The sequence below is a fragment of the Bombina bombina genome, chromosome 11, assembly GCF_027579735.1.
Source record: "Bombina bombina isolate aBomBom1 chromosome 11, aBomBom1.pri, whole genome shotgun sequence".
Classification (NCBI taxonomy): Eukaryota; Metazoa; Chordata; class Amphibia; order Anura; family Bombinatoridae; genus Bombina; species Bombina bombina.
In genome coordinates this window covers 115,514,482-115,535,378 of record NC_069509.1, presented here as the reverse complement: position 1 = coordinate 115,535,378, position 20,897 = coordinate 115,514,482, and positions in this window count along the sequence as shown.

The window sequence follows — 20,897 nt, the reverse complement described above, 5'->3', positions numbered from 1 at the left end:
ACAGAAAAGGGACTAAAGAGAAAGCTGATAAGAAAATCACATTTTTGACAGAGTACTCTCAGCAGTACACCCAGATATGCCAGATAATTAGGAACAATTATCAGCTATTGTTAGCTGATGATGCTCTTAAAGAAACAGTAACTGAAGGCATCAGATGCACTTACAAAAGAAATAAAACGATAGGCAATATGATTGCACCTACGAGACTAAGGAAAGAACAGACAGATGGATCTTCATGGTTAAGACTTAATGGTACCTTTAGGTGCAATCATCTTTCCTGCAAAGCCTGTGAAAGAGTAACCATAGGGGATACTTTTAGTTCCCTGGTCACAGGAGAAAACTTTCAAAAGAAATTGTGCCTGAATTGCAGGTCAACCTTTGTAGTGTATCTGATCTTATGTACCCACTGTGCCCTCCAATATGTAGGCCTCACGACGAGGGAGGCTAGGGTCAGGATCAAAGAACACTTGGCGGACATAAAAGCTGGTGTTCTAACAACTCCATTAATTAACCATTTTTCAATTATTCACAATAAAGATAATAAAAAAATTTCTTGGACCATTATAGAGAGAGTACCTATTCAGACTAGAGGGGGGATAGGACCAGAAAATTGGGCAAAAGAGAGGCCTTCTGGATATTTCGTTTAAAAACAAGGATTCCAGATGGCCTCAATTCGGAATTCGATTTAATAAACTTTTGGTAATTCATATAATATCATTGTCAGGTGTCTACTGACTTACCAATTACATTTTTGCTCCCACCAAGCCCCACACTAAGCCCCCCCCATTTCATTAACCCTTTAAGGACACAGCTTTCAGTTTGCTCAATTGTTTTATGACGGAAAAATTCCGTCATATGTCCTTAAGAGGTTAATAATTCAATACCTCAATAATTTAATATTTCAATACCTTAATATTTCAAAACTTCTTTGTTTATTTAAAAACATAGTTAGAGCTCGGGACTAGCCTAGTTAATGGGATAGTAAGTAGATATATAGTTAAGGTGATATTATTTCCCAATAGGATAAGAGTGACAAATCCCTTACTAGGACCCCAACACCTGTGACTATTTCAGTACTCAACCAGTTAATAATAAGGGTTCATTTTAATGAATGCAATTTACCCTGTGTTGGTATGATTTGAGGTGCAGGGGTTCATAGTCCCTAGGTTGCGGTTTTGCAATTAGTAGCTCTTTACTAGTTGATCAGGTAATTCCTGTAGGTTTATTCTAACCAACATATAAGAGGTGGCAAAACACTAGATCTGTATTGTGCAGATACTCCCCACACGTTACTTTGTTTACATACATCTTACGTAATATATGGGAGGGTACAGCAAGCATAGCGGTCCAATTGGACAGAGTGTAAAATACATCCAGAGCTAAGCGCTGTGAGACTTGCATGTTGATAGGCTATAACAAACGATATTCGTCCAATAGGAACACTTTTGAACAGTTACCTTTGCCGATCAAATGCAAGCCTCACAGCGCAATGCAGTTAATTTCTGCAGAGTTAAAAGGTAAGCCCTACCTACTAAGAAGCAGGATATTCTTACTGTATTAGCACATATCGCAGATGGTCATTATAACTTTATATAACGATTTGGGTTTTACCTGAGGACACGGCAACCAATGTTACAATAGTGTAATCTGCCAAAGTGATTTTAAACATGCATACACGCCATCTTACATTCAACAAATAAGAGCTTTTTAATGAATCTATAGAATTTATATGTGGAATCTTTAGTTTGAATATTGATATGCAGAATGGATTCTTCAGTTTATAAGCTGTAAAAGTGAACCGTAGATACTCTGGTGTAACTAAATGAGTGTTTAATTGAATGAAGCTGGAAGAAAAGGGGTGTGAGTCCCTGAACCAATAGAAACACAGATGAGGGTTTTTAAAGTTGTGAACTGTTAAGCAGTTTTAAGCAGGCTAGGAGTAAGGCAGTAGCCGAAACCGGTCAGCCTTTTGTTCATCTGTTTGATGGTTTATAATTTTTTTTTTGTGTGTGTGTTCTTACCAGGGGTTAATATACCCTTTGTATTTCAATAAAGTTTATTATTTTATCACTATACCTGGTGCTCCTGTTACACATTTTTTGAAGTCTATTCACATACAGGCCAGACAGTGAGCACAGGTAAAGGATATCCACTGTGAGAGGTTAGCCACTAGCATGCTGCAATAGACTGTTTCTTTCCAAGGGACTTTTGTGGAACCAAAGGCGTTACAAAGGAGAGAAAGCATTAACTGTCCAGACAGAGGAATTGGATAAACTGAAGAACAAGCAGCCGGAGGTGACAAAATAGGGTTGATGTCCCTAGCATATTGGATACAGCACCTGTAACTGAGGAAGCACCTTGCCAAGGAGCCAGTGAGTGGTGAGTCATTTTTACAAATGCACTTTTGGTCTACAGATGACTGTAATTGCTTCCCTTGAGTTTTGAATTGTGGGGGGTGTTGGGGGAACACCCCCACTACTATATATATATATATTTACAACAGTCTATTTTGTGCAGCAGCTGTTTACAAGATATTTTTCACAAGAAACTTCTAATGTCTTTGTCTATTTTCCTATAAGGACAGTGCACACACCCAAACTGTTCCCCTATTTCTATGATATTAATAAAGGGATTATCTATCTTTTAAAACAATAAAAATGTTGGTGTAGACTGTCCCTTTAACTAGCGCTTCACTTGTAATCTTGCCCAATGATGTTAATAACTGCCTAACGTCTCTATTATATGCAGTCACATGAATCAGGTATTATCAACAGCTGAAGATCTACTAAAAAAGTTGGCTTTTTTATTTATAGACCACAAAATATGGTTGTGCAAAAAGCTGACCACAAGGGTAACAGGTGTACTTGTGGAGGACATTAAAGGGACACTATAACCAAAAATTTTCTTTCATGATTAAGGTAGAGAATATAATTTTAAACAACATTCCAATTTACTTCTATTACCTAATTTGCTTTATTCTTTAGATATACTTTAATGAAGAAATATCAATGCACACAGTGAACCAATCACAGGCGGCATCTATGTGCAGCTACCAATCAGCAGCTACTAAGCATATCTAGATATGCTTTTCAGCAAAGAATATCAAGAGAATGAAGCAAAATAGATAATAGAAGTAAATTAGAAAGTTGTTTAAAATTGTATGCTCTTTCTAAATCATGAAAGAAAAAATTTGGGTTTCATGTCCCTTTAAGTTTTTACTACCCATTTCCTAATTTTAACTTAAAATGATTTGAATCCCTATTCACCCTTCTTGAATCTTCCTATTTTTTTATGTAGAGCACTCAACCTATAAAATAGGCACCTATAATAAAAGAATAGCGGCTCCACTCAAAAGTAAATAGATAAAGAAAAAAAAGAGTAACTATGTTCATGTTTGAATAAAAAAATAATAGCAGACATGTAGACTTACAGGCTTACACTTTCACGTCCCTAGTGGTGCTCATTCATAGACAACACCTTGTAAATACAAAGCAGATGGTGTATTTGAGTTGTTGGGGTGCCAAATTACTGAGTGCGGTTACAAACTATAGTCCAGGACATAATTAGAATTAACACTGCACATTTTTTATTATTAAAAATGTGTGGTCACCTCAAGAGAGTACTTGATTATAACTGTACATAATGTTAATTTCTATAATTATGTATAAAACTAAATTCAAATGAATATTATGGCTTAAAAAAAAGCATAATAAATTACAAACCATGATTCAATTACCTGTCTTTTCCAACAAAAGTTTCACATTTCTAAGTTCAAATAAAGGGTAATTACTTCCTTCAACAAGCATTTATCTACTGAGAGGGTCATTTGCAAAGAAAATATTTTAAGAGCAATTTGAAATGTTGCTAATGATTTGCTTTGTCAGGTCATTAGGTAGCTGCAGGCTTCACAGAAGATATCAAACATGTTGTCTTAGAAGTGTCCATAAGAAAATTTTCTTTTATTTTTCTTGGCTGTGTTGGTAATTTGTGATAAGTTTTTTTTGAGAAATGGCATCTTCAGAACTCTGGACATGAGAAATGTACAATTAATTAAACAGTATTACGAGGCATGTAACTCTGTAAACGTATATACAGTATATACAATGTTCTGTGTATTATTTATAGGCCATTTGAAGTTCCTAAGAACAGCCTCCTCCTTAACATTAAAGTGAAGGTAAACTTTGATGAATGAAAGCCTGTTTTTTTTAAATACTATTAAAAACAGGGGCACTTTCATTCATCAAAGTTTAGAAGGCAGCCGTTTTGATTACAAACTTACCTTTGTTTTTTTCAAAGTCAGAGCAGCTTTCCCGACCCGGAGATCCTCTCTTCACACATCATCAATGACTAATCCAGCTTCTTCCAATCATGACATGGCCTCAGACAATGACTACCCTGGGGGGAAAGCCATGATTGGAGGAAGCTGGATTTGTCATTGATGACGTTTGAAGAGAGGATCTCCGGGTAGGGGAAGCTGCTCTGGCTGTGCAAAGAAGAGAGGTAAGTTTTTAATCAAAACGACTGCTTTGTAAACTTTGATGAATGAAAGTGCCCCTGTTTTAATAGTATTTTTAAAAACAGGCTTTCAGTCATCAAAGTTTGCCTTCACTTTAAGTATATAAAGGAAGAGAAGCAATCTGCTCAGTGGCTTGTTCTTTGGCATGGTTTCCACCTAGGAGTAGCTTCTTTTAGCTCAATTGTGATTTTCACAGAGGAGAAATATATATATATATATATATATATATATATATATATATATATATATATATATATATATATATATATATAGTAGCAGGAATAAAAACTTGCACATCCCTTCTGAGGAAGGGGATGTAAAATTCTTGAAACGTTACACTTGTCACAGTAAATCTGATTTTTGAAATACCCAGTGAGTGCAAGTTTTTATTTCTGCTACTATGTATATCACTAGCATCCCTTGCAGATGAAGTAAGGTGAGAGTGCACATCCTGGCTATATATATATATATATATATATATATATATATATATATATATATATATATATATATATATATATATAGATAGATAGATAGATAGATATATATATATATATATATATATATATATATATATATATATATATATATATATATATATATATATATATACAGTATATATATATATATATATATATATATATATGTATATATATAAAATATAAATTAATAAACATTGCCAGTGAACTTGTGCTCAATAGCAGAACATCTGCATTGGCATCTAACTGCTACAATGTTTAAATTGTCACTGTCAGCTCAATGTCTGTCTGTGATTTATCTTCGCCACGTCTGAGGTGGCAAGGAGTGCTATCTGACATTGCGGGAAGCAGGGTTGTATATGTAAACCTGCTCCGGAGCAGCTCTCGCTGCTTCGTACATGGAGCCCCAAGTGGTCAGATAGATGTTGGCGCTACATCCCAACCTTTGGTTATTGACCTCTTGCCAGATAGGTCAGTCTGCCCCTAAGTGCAAGAAAACTATACTGATGGAGTTTCTACTGACTTAATGGACTTGTAGTTCTTCCACCTGTTAATACTAAGAGGATGAAGCAGCCTACTGGATTTGTTAGATTAGATTAGATAGATAGATAGATAGATAGATAGATAGATAGATAGATAGATAGATAGGTCTTAAAACATGACATTTAGGGAAGTCTCCCTAAGTGTGATGCGGGAATCCAGACGTGGACCCGTTGCTCAGTGTGTCTAGAGGGATATGGCTGCACCTCACTGACGAGGCCCACAATAGGCCGAAACGTACGTCTGGGGTTTTGCTGTTTCTCTTGTTCAGAGAGGGATTGCCTGGTATTTCGGGGCTGGACTGTACTGTGAAGTCAGGATCAGACTGATATGCTACAGGAAAGTTCTTCTCTGTGAAAGGCACATATTGAGCAAAAAGAGGCTGCTTCTAGGGTGGTAACTAGCCATAGAACAAGCTATTATGCTATTGTTCGTTCCCAGGTTGAGCGCTTCTCTCTTTTTATTTATGCAAATTATGACATTTAGGGAAGTCTCCCTAAGTGTGATGCGGGAATCCAGACGTGGACCCGTTGCTCAGTGTGCCTAGAGGGATATGGCTGCACCTCACTGACAAGGCCCACAATAGGCCGAAACGTACGTCTGAGGTTTTGCTGTTTCTCTTGTTCAGAGAGGGATTGCCTGGTATTTCGGGGCTGGACTGTACTGTGAAGTCAGGATCAGACTGATATGCTACAGGAAAGTTCTTCTCTGTGAAAGGCACATATTGAGCAAAAAGAGGCTGCTTCTAGGGTGGTAACTAGCCATAGAACAAGCTATTACGCTATTGTTCGTTCCCAGGTTGAGCGCTTCTCTCTTTTTATTTATATAGGTCTTAAAACAAGATTACAAATCAAAGTAAAAGTTTAAAAAGTTAAATTTAAAAAAATTCCACAATTGGCTCACTATATTTGACTTAATAGACTTCTTCTACCTGTTAATACAAAGAAGGTTAAGCAGCCTACTGGATAGATTATATAGATAGATAGATTGATATATAGATAGATAGATAGATAGATAGATAGATAGATAGATAGATGATAGATAGAGCATGTTGAAACAACAAGCAAATTAAAGTAAAAGTTTAAAAAGTTAACTGAAGACAAATACAATAGGCTCACTATATTTTTATTTAACACTTGATACTTTTATAATTAATCTACTTTTTATAATGTTAGCTTTATTTTTGCACTTGTTTAATGTATCATCTGTTTAGTGTTTAATAATATAAAAAAGACTGGGAATATTCTCTTTAATTTTTAATCAATAATTTGAATTTTTTTGTTGTTCCTAGAATGTTGTTTGTACGCACAATCCTTCATTAAAGGGATACTAAACCTCAATTTGTTTATTTATTTTAAGATTCGGATAGAAAATGAAATTTTCAGCAACTTTCTAATTTACTCTTATTATCAATTTTTCTTTGTTCTCTTGGTATCTTTATTTGAAAAGCAAAAATGAAAGTTTAGGAGCCAGCCCATGTTAGGTTCAGCACCTGGATAGTGCTTGCTGATTGGTTTATAAATGTAGCCACTAATAAGCAAGTGCTATCCAGGATGCTGAATCAAAAATGGGCTGGCTTCTAAGGTTTCATTCCTGCTTTTTTAAATAAAGATACCAAAAGAATGAAGAAAATTTTATAATAGGAATACATTACAAAGTTACTTAAAATTCTATGCTCTATCAGAATCATAAAAAAATGGGATTTAGTATCCCTTTAAGTTCACTTTGTTCAGCAACCACTTGGTTAAAATGATTACAAATGGATAACTAAGGGCAAAAAAAAAGTATCTCCAGTAAGTGAAAATGAGTTAGAATACAGGAGAAGCCTCAGTGCCCTTTTTACAGTGAAAGTCATTCTTGTCCAGCTTACTAGACAGTGCATTAAATCCCTGTACTGAATGCTTTTATTAAAATTCCTTATCAAGTTTCTTTAATAGCTTTACTCCACAATCCAAAAATCGTTTTTATGTTGCGGCTCAGCGGGTTGAGCAGAGATATCTGTTCCACACTGCTTTTTATACCATATTCTCCCTGCAGGCTACAATTCTATGCCATGCTGCAGCACAATAAACATTTATTTTAAGGAGACTGAAGGAATGTTAAAAGAAGCTGTTTATGCAGCCAAGACTTGAGCTTGGACCTCATGTTGTGACACATGCATTACATTCCCCAGGTTTTCCACATCATTTTCTATATATTACCTATTCATTTAAATAAGGTCTTGTGTAGGTAGTTAAGAAGAGATTTAACCAATTGCATAATTTGTTTCCTCTATATAGCTTGGGAACAGAATGTTCTTGCAAAGTTTTCTATTTGTTTATTTTGTTGGATGTTGTATAATATTTACTAAAGTTTTTTTTTATTTATTTTTTTGCTACTATTTTACTACAGTTTTAATTTCAAAACCTTGTCATAAACAATTTGTTTAAAATAGACATGAGTTCATAAGATACACATCACATCTTGTTGTCTAAGCTCCTAAACTGATATATATATATTTTTTAATTATTCTTTTTATTAGTTTTAAGCACATCAGACTTTTATTAAAGGGACAAGAAAAACAAAAATTTTCTTTCATGATTCAGACAGAGCAAACAATTTTAAGCAACTTTTCAATGTATTTCTAATATTTAATATTTAATTCCATCTCTTGTTATCCTTTGCTGAAAGATTTATCTAGGTAAGCTCAGGAGCAGCAAAGAACCTAGGTTCTTGCTGCTGATTGGTGGCTGCATATATATACCGATTGTCATTGGCTCACCCACGTGCTCAGTTAGAAACCAGTAGTGCATTGCTGCTCCTTCAACAAATGATACAAAGAGAATGAAACACATTAGATAATAGAAGTAAATTAGAAAGTTCTATCTGAATCATGAAAAATTTTTTGTGTTTCATGTCCCTTTAACAAAACAAATATAAGCATATGATAAATAATATAATTCCAACAGACACACACACACATATATATATATATATATATATATATATATATATATATATATATATATATATATATATATATATATATATATATATATATATATATATATATGTATATATAACACACACACACATATATATATATATATACTTTGTTCTTGCCATTGTCCCATACTTCCCCCTATAGACATCTTCATTAACCTACTGATATAGCATATATTTTCCACTTTCAATTAAGCAATTCATTTCTTTCACAGTGCATATGTTACAGTGCATATATTACAATATCCTTTTAACACTAATATGCCATTAGCTAAGGTTTCTTGTTTTGTTTTGTTTCTTTATTATTCTTATTATTATCTTTCTCTATTATTTGGTTCTCATTTCATTTTTATCCTACATTTTTTCATACTTATTTTCTTTTATACTTATTTTTATCATTTCATACTCTTCTATCTTATTATGTTGAAAAAGTTTTCACTTAAAGGAACATTCCGGTCAAAATTTAAATGCACATAGTTGAATTACATCTTTGAATAGAAACAAATTTGCAATATAGTTGTATTAGCAAAAATGCTTCTAGTAAAAGTTATCACTGTTTTAGTGTTAACATTTTTCTCTGCATGTGCACGTGAAGTATAAATAGATATTCTCACAGCACTGGCAATTTAAATACTGCAGTTGTTTAGATCATTAGTGGGGCTTGTATCATGTCAGCACTTAACAAATTGAGTCATTACCAGATGTTAAAAGCACCTTAGGCTCTCTGAGCAAGTGCTGTGTTTAAAATGCTGGTGCACGGTGCATACTTAAATACACATTTGAAACAGCTATAGCTTTTATTAGAAGCATTTTTGCTAATGCATGTATATTACAAAAATGATTCTATTCAAGACTACAATGAATCCATGTAAAGTAAATTTTTGGCTGGAATGTCCCTTTAATGTTATTGTAAATGTTTTGAGCAAAACGTATTTAATGTCTCAGTGCATCATCCCAAACAGCCAAACCATTGTATTCTCACCTGAGCCTATTACTTTACCTATAGACCTGTTGGTCTCTTCCTATTGGGTGATCCACCCTATTTAGGCTCACCTGTGGTTCCAATTATTTATCTCTGAAGAAGCGCATGTGAGCATGCGTGAAACATGTCAGATAATCCAAGCTGTACCCTTTGTCTAATACCTGCATGAATAAACACTGTTGGCACTGGCTACCTGTCCGGACCTGCTGTTTTCTTTTTGTCTATGTTCCAGTGGAAGGTTGCCACTATATTCCAGACTAAGTCAGTGGCTCTCTATACGGAATGACCAGTATTGTTTCCAATATTGCTATTCTCACTGCGGGCGGAAAACAACTTTGAATGCTAACTGCCGACTACATGCTGTACATTACAGAGCTGATGCAGTAAGAGCGATTGGGACTGACGTCATCAGACGGAGACCTGTGCGACGCGTACAACACGCTAAGCACCACGGAGTGAGGACGAACAGAAGCCGGCGACTACACTACTGAGGTTATACTCAGGGATCTAAGGTATCTACCATCCCTACAAAGGAGGAGCAGGACTATCACCTGAACCACTGATGCCAGATTGAGTCTCCGTGTGAGCACAAGCAAACCAGGATATCCAGAGGCAAGTCTCCAGCCCCCTTTCCAATCCGCAGAGCCTACCATCTCCTATACCGCAGTGAGTAATTGCATATATCTATATGGACTCAATGACTGTACTATATACAGATAACCATCTAAGGAATTACGGGTCTCTTTATTACAAGTGAAACCCCTATACTTGATGAACTGTGAGAGCGACACTTTATACTAACATATGAGAGCATATTGATCATATCATATGAGTGTCAATCCCTAAAGACCATTCCCTTGGGCTGAAATTTACATACTGGAAATCAATCTTTCAAATTATAGCCGGACTGGGCAATTTATTTTCTAGCTTATGTTACAAACAGTCCTGATACAAGCCATATCAATATAAGAATGACTGACACAGCTACTCTTGCCTTATTCCTCTAGCAGTATTTTTATTGTACATTGAACATATTTCACCATATATCTGTTCATTCATGATCTGGGATAATTTGTTCTCCAAATTTGAGTGTCATCAAATTATACCTCTTTATATTTCCCAGCATTGTATAGAGCATATTTTCTACTGTAGTGTACATACTAATGTATTGACTATATGTAAATTAAGTTACAACAGTGTTTTTTCAGATAGCTTCTTAGGAAGCTTATGAGTGTTGCAAACATTTAGTATTTAGTAGTTACTTGTGCACCAGCACTATCTTTCAACACTTAAGTTTATACATATATTTTCATTATGGCAGAAGGTCACAATCCCACAGGGGTAATAGACCAAGATAGAAGGAAACATATAATTAATCTAGCACTTAAGGGTAGCTCCAACACAGGGGATGATATAGCAGAAAGTGACTTGGTCACTATTTTTTCCACATTAGAAAATAAGAAGTACAAGGAGTCCAACCTTTGGTGGGACTTAGAATTTCTGGAGCTTTACATCAGTGAGAGGAAAGTCCCCAGAAGACTTAGAATGAAAAAGTACCCTACCTTTGCAGTTAACATCCCAGAGTTTATGGAAGAATGGAACAACAATCTTACTGACTGTTCCATCATCCTTATGAAACAACTATTGAAACACAAAAGACATGAAAGAGAATCCTTATTAAAAGAAATAGAAGGGATAAACAATAATCTTAAAAAATTTGAAGACACACAAAAATACAAAGATTACAGAAAACAATTAGATGACACTATGCAGAATTTAGATACCACACTCTCCAGTAGGAAAGTCACTAAATACCAAAGAGACAGTAAGGACTACAAGTTAGATATAGTATATTCCTGGCAAAAGAACAAACCACACAGATCCCACACCAACAAACAAAGTAAAGGGAATAAAAGGAAGAACAGTTTTCATCATACACCTAATCCTAAAAGGGTAACTTCCTCCAGTATAGAAACTGATGTATCAAGTAATACTCTTTATCAAGAAGACAACACAGCACATTAATAGCAGATCAAGTCATGATTCAGACAGCCCAACAACACCAGAGGGTAGAACTTGACTTACTACTCTGATTAATACTCATATCACTAGCAGCACTCCAAAAAAGGAGTTACCATCCAGATATCCAAGTTGGATAAAGAAAGTCACGAAAAAGCAGTAATCAACCTGTCTAATTTTCCTCTTACACACTATCAAACACAGCTCCTTAACAAAGGTTTTCAACCATACTTGATCTCAATGCATTAGTAAGAAAAATCACTTTGAAAAAACACTTCACTACACAGACTCAAAATGACATTCACATAACTGACAATCACACCAGTGATAATCACTCACATAATAGGACTTCCAACACACATGGTACTCAACCTTCACATAACACCAGTGTCACTCACACCCCACCTGTTAACCCCATTCATTATCCAGTCACAGATACTGGTCTTACATTTGAGGAATTCTGTGATCTTAATGATCTAATTTCTCTTCAAGCACTTACACTTAGACAATTAAGTGAGCACAGTACTATACCCATAGTGGACACCACAATTAAAAGTAAATCACACTTTTATTCTGTAAACAGCAGGAGTGACTCCATCGAAATGTTCCAACATCTAGTAGAGCAAGAAATTACCAAATTACATCACACTGTCTATGACAACTCTGAAACATTTAAAGATAATCTCACTATAGGAGAATGTGAATCTCTACAATAATTAAAAATGAACCCTGATATAGTTATAACACCAGCTGACAATGGAGGAGCTATAGTAATCTTAAACAAAACAGATTACAGATCTGAAACACTATCCCAACTTGCAGATACCAAAACATACCAGAAATTAACTTTCAATCCAACTAACAAATTTAAGAAAGAACTTCACAATCTTCTGGATACAGCCTGGGAGGAAAGCTTAATAAAATCCGAAACAGCACGACATTGCCTACTTGAACATCCAATTATCCCAACCTTTCGCACAGTACCTAAAATCCACAAAACTCTTGCTAACCCACCAGGGAGACCCATAGTGGCCAGCAGAGGCTCACTGTGCGAGAGGTTGGGAGATTGGCTTCACAATGTCCTACAGCCTATAGTAAGATCCCTGCCAGGATATATTAAAGATAGTACCCATCTAATCATTAAGATAGAAACTCTCAGATGGCAGAATAACTATAAATGGTTAACCATAGATGTCTCTTTGCTCTACTCCAGCATCCCCCACACAGAAGGACTAAAAGCACTTAAATTCATGTTGGAAAGATTTACAGATTTTCCAAATAGCTTTATAGACTTCCTAATTGAAGTAACAGAGTTTCTCTTAACTCATAATTTTTTGTGTTTGAGGGGGCGTATTACATCCAGAGATGTGGCACAGCCATGGGGGCAAAATTTGCCCCCTCCTATGCTAACTTGTACATGGGGTACTTTGAGGCCTGCCACATCTCTGGAGGTGATTGACACCTCAGGCCCAATATTATTACATATGGTAGTTATATAGACGATTTAATCCTCATATACAAAGACAACCTAGAGACAACTATCCCTGAATTTATTAAATACCTCAACAACAATTAATTAAATCTATCTTTTACCTACAAGGCTCATCAAAAGAACATTGAATACCTGGACCTTTTTCTACAACATGATGACAATAATAACATTATCATATCTAACTATACCAAACCTCTATCCAGGAACACCATCCTAAGGGCAGACTCTTGCCATGCACCACACATGAGAAAGGGTATACCAAAGGGACAATTTCTTCGCTTGCGCAGAAATTGCTCCACACTTAAACTATACAAAGAAGAAGCCCAGAAATTAACCAATAAACTAATTGTTAGAGGATACAATAGAACACTACTCTACAAACTATGACACAAGTTGCTAAAATGAACAGAGATGCCCTTTAAATAAAACAGCAGATTACACTCACCATATCACAAACACCAGTCCACAAATTAACACAACTACTTCTCCCTATGGAACTGAGAACAGAATGGACACACTAGATAAAGATCCTATATATTTCACTACCAAATACAGTAGACAATTTTACAAAATCTGTAGAATTATTAGTTCTCAATGGTGATTCCACACTTAAATATAGGTTGGACAACATAATTAAGTTCACAGCAAAGAAAGCCACTGTAAGATAAATTGTATCTTTTAGAATTGTAGTGTGTTGCTAGTTGCAAACGCCAAGAGATACAAATTATAACCTGGCAATATGCTTCAAGCGTTTTGCTAAGAGTGAACTCACAGGAAATGCTGCTAGACAAATATGATTCTATTCAGACAAACAAGTGTGCAAGTCTGATAAATTCACAGAGGCAAATATGGATAGCTAGATCAAAAATAGAGTTCTTTAGCATAAGATTAATTGTTAATATAAAGAATGAGTAAGTACTGTTGAAAATATGAACTAGAAACAACTTGAGAGAATCTGATTAGCAGAGTTATACTTGCGGTAGCCGTGCTTGGCTTTCCCTTGCAGCATGGAACGCTGTAATGGCGGAGTGAGACCGGAGTTCTTCCTGAGAGCTGAGTGGCTAGTTGCAGTACTGGTCAGGCTGAGAGATTGTTCTGTAGCTTCCGGAAGGAAGGTGAGTTGAAGTCCTAGCGAAGCAGGTGAATGAATCAGCTGCAGCTGGAGATGTGAGAAAATCCTCTGTAATACTGTGGTGGAGCGGCAGTTTAGGAGAGAGACTGACAGGCAATCTATGAAATGGATTCAGATGGCTGTGCAGATTAAGTGTCTTTAGTAGAAAGCAGCAATTAGTTAGAAAGTTCCTTTTTGAGGGTTAAATTCAAATAAGCAAAAGTTCAATATCACTCAGTTTGAGATGATAGCAGGAGTGACTTGATTTCTGTGAAGTATTGCAATCAGAACAAACAAAATAATCAAGCAAAGTAGATCTCAGGAAGTGAGGTTTTATAGGCAGGTGAAAAGGTGGAAGTGGAATGTCTTAAAGGGACATTACAGATCCCCCCCCTCAAAGCATCCGCTCCGAGGATGCAGGCTTAGCAGGATAACGCCTATGGAAAGCATCCAAGAGACGGGTAGCATGAACATGAGACCTGGGTACCCAGGAATCCTCCTCAGGACCGTAGCCCTTCCAATGGATGAGGTACTCCAAATGACCACGGTACATACGGGAGTCGAGTATAGAATCCAACTCAAATTCGTCATGGTCATCCAAGTGAATGGGCGGAGGTGGTTCTTTCGGCCTGCCCCTAAAGGTGCTGGATGTATATGGTTTCAGCAAAGACACATGAAACGTGGGATGCACCTTGTATCTAGGTGGCAGTTGTAGGGTCACAGAGGTTGGATTGAGTATCTTCTTTATAGGAAAGGGGCCAATGTATTGGTTAGCCAACTTCCTTGAAGGAACAGATAGTTTCAGATATTTCGTGGATAGCCATACCAAATCACCTAATTTGTAATTCGGACTATCTCTGTGTCTTAAATCGTAGTAATGTTTCTGCGAGGCTTTGGCAACCTGTAGATGTTCCTTTAGTAAGATAAGAGAGTCCTGGAGATTGATGAGATATGAAGTGGCTGCTGGTGAAGTAGAACCTATACGCGAAAGTGGAATGCTTTGTGGGTGGTAACCATAGGTAGCATAGAATGGACTGACTTTAGTCAAGGCTGATATTGAGTTGTTGTATGAATATTCAGCTAGAGGGAGAAGAGAGTACCAATTGTCTTGCAAATGTGTTATATAGCAACAAAGATACTGTTCTAAAATCCCGTTAATTCGTTCGGTTAAACCATTAGCCTGAGGATGGTAAGAAGTTGTTAATCTAGGTCATATACGTAGAACTGAACATAAAGCTTTCCAAAAATGTGAAGTGAACTGAGTCCCTTGGTCTGTTATGATGGATTGAGGGATTCCATGGAGACGTACTATATGTTTTATGAATGTGTCTGCGGTGTCAGTTGCAGATGGCAAAGACGGTAGGGGAACAAAATGTGCTAATTTCGTGAGATGGTCGACCACCACCATAATGGTGTTATGGTTTTGAGATACTGGCAATTCCACTATAAAATCCATTGAAATTATTGTCCAAGGAATCTCCGGAATTGGTAAAGGTGTGAGTAGTCCAATGGGCTTTAGTTTCTGAGTTTTATTTCTAGCACAGACTGTACATGATACTATGTACTGTTGAATGGCATCTGCCATCTTAGGCCACCAAAAATATCTCTGAATTGCTTCCTTAGTCTTATATATACCTTGGTGTCCAGAAAGGGGGTTATCATGGAATTGTTGCAAGATATAAGTCCTAAGTAGTGTAGGTATATAGATCTTGTCATGGTAAGTATAAAGTCCTGTTTTGTCTTTTTGTAGTTGTGGGATGTCTGGTATGTCATCAGTTTGAAGAGCTTTGAGGATATCGTTTTCAAATGGTGTGAGGTTACCTATAATTTTGTCTGGAGGTATGAGACACATGTTATGTTCTGTCTTTTGATTTTGTTCATATACACGTGAAAGAGCATCAGCTCTAGAATTTAAAGGTCCTGGTCTGTATGTTATTACAAAGTTAAACCTGTCAAGGAATAATGCCCAACAGACCTGTCATGACGAGAGGGTTCTACTCTGACGTAAAAATTGAAGATTTTTATGATCAGTGTATATTGTGAATGGTCTGTTAGTACCTTCTAAGATATGTCTCCAGACTTCTAAAGCAGTCTTAATGGCCAACAGTTCCTTGTCGCCAATCGTATAATTTAGTTCTGCAGGTTGCAAAACTCTTGAATAGTAGGCAACTGGATGAAGCGTAGTATCTGTACTAGTTCTTTGGGAAAGGATTGCTCCTATGCCAATGTCTGATGCATCTGTTTCTACTATAAATTTACAAGTATGATCAGGGATTGACAAGATGGGTGCTGATGAAAATTTCTCTTTCAAGAGTTTAAAAGATGCATCGGCTTCTGTTGACCAAAAGAACTTTGTATTAGTTTTTGTTAGATTGGTCAGAGGTTTCACAATAGCTGAGAAGTTGAATATAAATTTGCGATAAAAGTTGGCAAAACCCAAAAAGCATTGCACAGCTCTCACTGTTTTAGGTTGTGGCCAATCTTTTATTGCAGATAATTTTTCTGGATCCATTTGAATCCTATCTGGTGTGATGATATACCCAAGAAACTTTATCTCATGCACGTGGAATAAACACTTCTCTAATTTAGCGAACAATCTATGTTCGCGTAAACGTGTCAACACCCACCTAACATGTTTTATGTGTTCAGATGTTGTTCTGGAGTAAATCAGTATATTGTCTAAGTATATTATTACGCAGATATCAATGAGATCTTTAAATATTTCATTTATGAAATATTGGAAAGTACCTGGGGCATTGCACAGGCCAAAGGGCATGACTCTGTATTCAAATAGCCCGTAGCGGGTTCTGAGCGCAGTCTTCCACTCATCCCCATCTTTAATCCTGATCAAATTATATGCCCCCTTGAGGTCTAATTTTGTAAATATAGACGCACCGTTAAGGCGCTCAAGGAGTTCAGGGATGAGTGGAAGTGGATACCGGTTTTTAATGGTTACTGCATTCAGAGCTCTATAATCTATAATTGGCCTTAATGTTTGATTGTTCTTTACAAAAAATATACCCGCTGCTGCGGGAGATACAGAAGGTACTATAAAGCCTTTTCTAAGGTTTTCATCTAGGTAGTCTCTGAGATATTGTAGCTCTTGTTGTGATAGTGGGTATATTTTACCAAAGGGGGCAGCTGAACCTGGAACTAAATCAATCGGACAGTCGAAAGTCCTATGGGGTCGTAAGGTCTCAGCCTCTTTGATATTGAACACATCAGATAAGTCCTGGTACTCAGGAGGTATGGCAGTCTGTAGTGTAGCTATAGTCTGTTGTGGGAAGCATGTGTTTTTACAGAACTCAGAAGTGAAATGTATGTTACATTTTTCCCAGTTGATACTAGGATTGTGTTTTACCAACCAGGGTAAACCTAAGATGACTGTGTGAATGGCTGTGGGTATGATGTCAAAGCTTTGAAATTCAACATGACCCTCTTCTGTCTGTAACAATAGTGGGATGGTGTGGTGTGTTACCGGTCCTTTCTGGATTAAAGATCCATCTATTACCTTAATAAAAAGAGGGTTTTGCTTTGAAATAATAGGCATTTTATTTTTTCTGACAAAGGAAGCATCCATAAAACAACCATATGCGCCAGAGTCAATAACAGCTTCAGTCTTGAACTGATGTTGATCCCACTGCAAAGAGAGAAAAAAGGTAAGTGCGTGAGTCTGTTTCTGCAGGGATACAGTATAGATATGGGATAGCTTACCCTTCTTAGTACGTTGTAGAATGGGACAAGTACCCACTGTATGATCTTTACTAGCTCAATAAAGACATAGGTTAGAGGTGCGTCTCCTTGCTTTTTCCTCTGGTGTGAGGGGAGCCTTGATAATGCCAATCTCCATGGGGACACTTACTGGTGTGTTTCTGTCGATATAGGTAGCAGTTGGTCTTTTAAATGAGGAGTCAGAAGTCAGTCTCTCAGTGCGGCGTTCCCTTAACCTGCGGTCTAAGGTGATTGCCAGCTTAATAAGTCCTGTTAGGGTCTCAGGCATCTCTACTCTGGAGATTTCATCTTTTAAGATGTCATTAAGCCCAAGCCTGAATTGATTTCTTAATGTGATGTCGTTCCACAATGTATCTGTGGCCCACATCTGGTATTCTGTGACATAATCCTCAACAGGACGTTTTCCCTGTCTGAGAGATCTAAGTTTGGTTTCTGCATTTATTTGTGTGTTGGCATCTTCATAAAGTGATGCCATTAAGGAAAAAAATGCATCAAGTGAATTCAAAATCTCATCACTGGATTCAAAAAAACGGTTAGCCCAGGTCCTGGGTTCCCCTGTTAAGTATGAAATAACAGTATACACCTTTATTTTTTCTGTATGATAGGTGCAGGGTTTCATAGAAAAAAGCAGCAAACAAGAATTTTTGAAGTCTCTGAAATCGGACCTTTTTCCTGAAAAGACTGCAGGAGGGTTAATATGTGGTTCAGGAGGGTCTAGATTTCTAGGAGTTATTATTTCCTTATAAACATTTTTTAAAGCAGTGTTCTCAGCTTGTAAGTCTGTGAGCGCTCTTGCCAAATAATCAACTTTTTGGTTTAAGGTTTCAAACTCTGTTTTTATGGCTTGGGAGTCCATATTTATATTTAGGGCTTGATTATTATGTAAGATAAATTGTATCTTTTAGAATTGTAGTGTGTTGCTAGTTGCAAACGCCAAGAGATACAAATTATAACCTGGCAATATGCTTCAAGCGTTTTGCTAAGAGTGAACTCACAGGAAATGCTGCTAGACAAATATAATTCTATTCAGACAAACAAGTGTGCAAGTCTGATAAATTCACAGAGGCAAATATGGATAGCTAGATCAAAAATAGAGTTCTTTAGCATAAGATTAATTGTTAATATAAAGACTGAGTAAGTACGGTTGATAATATGAACTAGAACCAACTTGAGAGAATCTGATTAGCAGAGTTATACTTGCGGTAGCCATGCTTGGCTTTCCCTTGCAGCATGGAACGCTGTAATGGCGGAGTGAGACCGGAGTTCTTCCTGAGAGCTGAGTGGCTAGTTGCAGTACTGGTCAGGCTGAGAGATTGTTCTGTAGCTTCCGGAAGGAAGGTGAGTTGTAGTCCTAGCGAAGCAGGTGAATGAATCAGCTGCAGCTGGAGATGTGAGAAAATCCTCTGTAATACTGTGGTGGAGCGGCAGTTTAGGAGAGAGACTGACAGGCAATCTATGAAATGGATTCAGATGGCTGTGCAGATTAAGTGTCTTTAGTAGAAAGCAGCAATTAGTTAGAAAGTTCCTTTTTGAGGGTTAAATTCAAATAAGCAAAAGTTCAATATCACTCAGTTTGAGATGATAGCAGGAGTGACTTGATTTCTGTGAAGTATTCCAATTAGAACAAACAAAATAATCAAGCAAAGTAGATCTCAGGAAGTGAGGTTTTATAGGCTGGTGAAAAGGTGGAAGTGGAATGTTTTAAAGGGACATTACAGCCACAAATATAGGTGACATAGTGAAGAAGAAATTCCATATAAAAGATCAAACACAAACCAATTGGCTGACACCTTCCTCTGGTTTCTACAATTGTGGACATGTCAGATGTAAAAGCTGTGATTACACTAATATAAGTAAAACATTCAAATCAACACAAACAGGAAAAACATATTTCATTAAGAGTAGAATAAATTGTACATCTACATTTGTCATTTATTTAGTGACATGTGAGCAATGCAAATTTCAATATGTGGGCATCACGACCCGCCCCCTCAAAGACAGAATAAAGGAGCACCTTACATCTATAAAGGAAACGATACCTAGAACCCCTATAGCTAAACATTTTCACTCACACTCAGATCATATTAAGAATTTATCTTTCCAAGGAATAGAATATAATGATAAGGATCCTCAAGGAGGGGATAGATTAAGAACCCTACTCAAAAGGGAGGTCTATTGGATATTCACATTAGCAACAAGAACACCCACAGGCATCAATAGGAGATATGATGTGGTTATTTATTGAGTAACTCATTATTCATAATAAATAACCAATAGTATACTCTCTAGTCAGATTAAATCACACATATATTGTATATATATATACATATTCATAAGCATAGTTCTCTGAATATTACTACATCAAATCTAGCTCCATACTCTCATTCTAGTTAGTAGATTAAACTACTTTCAAAAGTTAAATATATAAACGTAACAAAATGAATCTACGCTAGTCTTAGGAAGAATATTCCCTTGTACTCCTAAAAAGAAACAATAAAAAGGAACAAGTAAATTAATAACTTTAGCCTGCTTCTGATAATTTGCATGAACACATACTAATGTCTAGCATACTATCCATTATCTAGCTAATTATAGACTAGAGAGCTAAGCAGGTTCCTTTTTGAGAAAAACCCCTAGACAATAATTTTTAGCACTATATTACTATATCCTTTTAACACTAATATGCCATTAGCTAAGGTTTCTTTTTTTCTTTTGTTTTGTTTCTTTACTTTTCTTGTTATTATCTTTCTATATTATTTGGTTCTCATTTCATTTTGATCCTACATTTTTTCATACTTTTTCATACTTTTATTTTTATACTTATTTTTATCATTTCATACTCTTCTATCTTATTATGTTGAAAAAGTTTTCACTTAATGTTATTGTAAATTTTTTGATCAAAACGTATTTAATGTCTCAGTGCATCATCCCAAACAGCCAGACCATTGTATTCTCACCTGAGCCTATTACTTTACATATAGACCTGTTGGTCTCTTCCTATTTAGGCTCACCTGTGGTTCCAATTATTTATCTCTGAAGAAGTG